General features: G+C 46.7%; 1 protein-coding gene across 5 annotated transcripts in view; it reads right to left on the bottom strand.

Moving 5' to 3' along the window:
* ARL11 (ADP ribosylation factor like GTPase 11) overlaps nt 1–4,130 on the bottom strand; it is an 84,884-nt gene extending 80,754 nt beyond the window's left edge. For 4 of the 5 annotated variants that reach the window (XR_003753891.2, XR_003753888.2, XR_003753892.2 and 1 more), the window contains exons 1-2: nt 3,941–4,130; nt 1,999–2,107 (exon numbers count right to left, since the gene is read on the bottom strand). The gene's annotated coding sequence lies outside the window, so the exon portion shown is untranslated. The remainder of the gene's footprint in view (nt 1–1,998; nt 2,108–3,940) is intronic. The other variant, XR_003753887.2, reaches the window with a different exon arrangement.
* Between the last annotated feature and the right edge of the window lie 62 nt (nt 4,131–4,192).

The raw sequence follows: 4,192 nt of genomic DNA on the forward strand, positions 1-4,192 counted from the left end.
GACTGTCATATGATTCTTACTGGATCTTGCTTCCAACCTGGAAGCAGTCTGACTCCTCACCCCCTAGGTACTGGTACTCCACTGGTAGGTATGGTAACTGTTTTGAAAAAAACCCTTTCATGTCAACACAGGGGACCCCTTTACCCTGAGTCTTCCCGATTCTTTTGCTCATTTCTCTTAGTTCCAAGCAGAGCCCACACACTGAACTACAGAACATTCTAGCCCAGCCCTGGGCTCCAATAGGTAGCTGGGGCCAAATGTGGCTGGATTTGCTTTGGAGCCAAGGGCTGAGTATGCTCAGGGGAGATTAGCAGCACCTTGGCTCCACCATTCTCACCAACACCACCTCTTCATGCTCCCTTCACCACAAGTAAAGTGTCCAAGAGATTGGAAATGTCAGTTTCCTGCAATTTACACCTTTTTCAAGCCCATCACATCCCACAAAAGACACCTTAAAAATGTGCATCCCAGTTAGCACTCCTTCCGCATGGGGAGTACATTAGTTTAGGGATTTTCATCCAGCTCTTACTTCAGCAGCCCACTCGGCTGTGAACTGAAAGTGCTAAAAGAACAAAACAAAACATGGAAGGACAATATGTGGAGCTAGAAGTATGTAGTCACTAACTGAGTAAAATCAGTATGGTCAGTGCTGTTCATCCCTTGCTGAGGACTGGAAATATTGCAGCTAAGTTACAATTTCCCCTTACACCTTTCTACCATGTACATTTCTCCCCACTATCATAAAGACAAAAGGGGGAGGAAGACCATGATTTCTGGAGAAATATTGGAGAGGCCAAGAGCCCCCTAAATTGTGCTTCTTTGTGTTTCCTTCCTACTTGCCTGTGCTCCCTCACAAGGCAGGGCACCAAATCAATTCTGTCCTGCTCTTGGGGCCAGCCTAAGCTCCTACAGTATGTAGGAGAAGGGCTTTTCCCTTTCCTCACCCATGCCTCCTTGCACCTGCTCTGCCTTGCAGGGGAGGAGGAAGAAAGCCATCTTCACCCCAAGAGGCTGAGTTTGCTGCCACTTCAGCTTCTTGGGCTTCACTGTTATTGCCCAGATGGAGGGGAGGTGAGGGGGAGGAGGGGAGCCTCCCCAGAGCCCAGTGTGGCCGTGCTGGCTGAGAACCACTGCTGCTTTTCCCCTAGGATAGCTGAGAGTCTTACCTGTTCGTTTATAATATAGAGTAAATCAGGATGACATTTATCTATTTAGTACTGGTAACTGGATCTAAGAGGTTGTTCTAGTCAGGAAGATCTAGTACCAAGCTGGGGATGGAAGGATCATTTCTTTCAGGGCCTCTAGTTGCTCACTTTCCTCATTCAACTGATGCTGCTTTTTAAAAAGTTGTTGAATTTTAACCTCTGCTTCTTAAGAACACCAAAAAGTGACTTTAAACTCATAAGCATTTATAGTGCAAAGCTGATCAATCTTTGGTATTTAAGCAACTACTGAGTGCTTAGACTCTAAGCCCCATATGGGACAGGGCCTGGATCCAATCTATTCCATCTCTACCCCAGCTCTTCTCACAGTGCTCAGCCCATGGTAAGTGCTTAAATCCCACCATTATTATTTTTTACTACTACTAGGCACTATACTAAATGCTTGGGAGGGTACAACAGACCCAAGTCAGACGTTCCTGCCCTCAAGAAGAGCACAACCTTCACTTCACACAAAAGGAACTTCAGGAGGTACAAAAACTGAAAATTGGGCTTCTGGGGCAGAGATATTTGTTACTAGGACACACTATCTTCTCTTCCGTTTTTCCCTACTTTTATTACTTTTTTTAAAAAGTACTTAAGCCCCATGTATTTACCTTAAAGGTGAGTCTGGACTACATTATGGGGGGAGGGAGACAGACATTAATCCAGGGCAAAGCTTCATGGGGTAAATATTCAGGCTATTTTGAATGACCTTGACTACCCTTAAAAGAGTTTTGGAGATAATTTCAGAAAACCTTTAAAGGCTAATGAGTCTTGGCAAGGGCAAAGAACTTACCAAGCAGTTTTGATGAGCTTCTATTTCCTGTCTTTCTGCACCAATCTGTATGCTCTGTTTCTTCCAGAGGATGGCGTGCACTTGTTCTTTTCAATGTCTTTTCTTTAACCTGGAATGAGCATGTTCAGTTAGGAAAGGAAAACTGCAAAAATCACTCAAACATCACATTTTGAATAAATGATAGCAATGACAGAGAAACTCCTACATTGGAGGAGGCCACAGACAAGCGATTGAGTAGTAGCTCTGACAGATGTAGGCTGATAAGAAAGCTTAGGAAGTAAGGGATTGTGCCTACTAACTCTTCTGCATTCTCCTAAGTGCTTAGTACAATGTCCTGCAAGCAGTAAATCCTCAATAAATACTACTGATTATTTAGAGGAGGCCCCAGAAAAGAAAGTGAGTAGGAGCTGTGGCATAAAACTGGGTAAAGATGGCCCCTCCCTTTTGGCCTTGGAGACTCAAGGGGAACTGGCAGATACAATATGAACACTTGTTTGTGTCTCGCCATTATCTTAACACTACAGCAGCTCTACTAATCCTGCTTAAGATAGTAAAAATGTGATAATAATGTTGGTATTGGTTAAGCGCTTACTATGTGCACAGCACTGTTCTAAGCGTAATGAGGTTTAATTTTCTCCCATAAATGTGGTGGAAAAAAAACCAGTCAGGTTATCATGTATTGAGCAGTGACTGGCTGTAGAGCACTGTTTTGAATGCTTGGGACAGTACAGTATATCAACATTGGTAGATAGGGTCCCTGCTCACAGGGAGTTTACAGGACAGAGGGAGTTAATCTGTCTTTCCTTTGTAATGGAAGCTTCTAGTGGGCAGGCACTTGTTTTTTTGGATATTTCTGTCCATTGCCTCTCCAGCATACCAAGGACAGCAGGGTGATTCATATCTAGCTAGCAGGCACCTGCTGAAAGTCAACCGAGATATGGTTAGGGTGTATTTCTTTCGTCCCCTAGACTGGAAGTCTGTCACTTTAGGAAAGAATTAGGAATGGTCACACTTGCCTTTTATGTAGAGAAGATGAAAATGATGAGCCCCCTGGGCAGCTTGTTAACTTTTCTAATTAGTGGAAAGAGCCCGGGCTTGGGAGTCAGAGGTCATGGGTTCGAATCCCAGCTCTGCCACTTGCCAGCTGTATGACTTTGGGCAAGTCGCTTAACTTCTCTGTGCCTCAGTTCCTTCATCTGTAAAATAGGGATTAAGACTGTGAGTCCCATGTGGGCCAACCTGATCACCTTGTATCCCCCCAGTACTTAGAACAGTGCTTTGCACATAGTAAGTGCTTAAATACCAGCATTATTATTTCTAGTACTAGACTGGTGGTCAGCCGCTGTGCTTTCTCTGCATGACCCTGGGCGGCCCCTTACCCTCTCAATGCTTCCGTTTTTCTAATTGTAAAAATAAGGGATAGGGGTATTTACACCCACTAAATATGGGGGGGTAACGCAACGGAAGTTGCAGGCTCTGTTCGTGTGGGATATGCCCTGGAAGGGTTGGAATCAAAGGACCATTGGCCTGCTGTGTGCCTTTGCGTAAGTTGCTTAACTTTTCTGGTCATCTGTAAAATGGGGGGGGGGGGTCCCGTACCTGTTCCCCATCCCCCTCGCCTGCCATGTGGAAATGGAGGGTTGTCCCATCTCATCACCTTCTACCTCATCACCTTCTGCTTCTAGAGAAGCAGCGTGGCTCAGTGGAAAGAGCCCGGGGTTGGGAGTCAGAGGTCATGAGTTCGAATCCCAGCTCTGCCACTCGTCAGCTGTGTGACGGTGGGCAAGTCACTTCACTTCTCTGGGCCTCAGTTACCTCATCTGTCAAAGGGGGATTAACTGTGAGCCTCACGTGGGACAACCTGATGACCCTGTATCTACCCTAGCGCTTAGAACAGGGCTCTGCACAGAGTAAGCGCTTAACAAATACCAAAATGAATTACCTACTAAGGCGTTTCGAGTACAGTGCCCTGCCCCCATTAAGCCCTCAGTAAATGCGACTGATTGATTGAAGTGGCGCGATTCTTTTCATCCTAATGCTCGGCAGGGCCCGCTCACTGCCGCCACTGTGGCAGCAGAGGGCGGGAAAGGCTGCGGGCGGTTTGGGCCCGGTGGGAGACGCCCGCCCTGAGGCCGCCGAGGCGCGAGGCGCGGCCGTTGGTCGCCCGCGCCCGGCTCGCGCGAGAAGAGCAGGC

This window comes from Ornithorhynchus anatinus, chromosome 20 (genome assembly GCF_004115215.2).
Source record: "Ornithorhynchus anatinus isolate Pmale09 chromosome 20, mOrnAna1.pri.v4, whole genome shotgun sequence".
Classification (NCBI taxonomy): Eukaryota; Metazoa; Chordata; class Mammalia; order Monotremata; family Ornithorhynchidae; genus Ornithorhynchus; species Ornithorhynchus anatinus.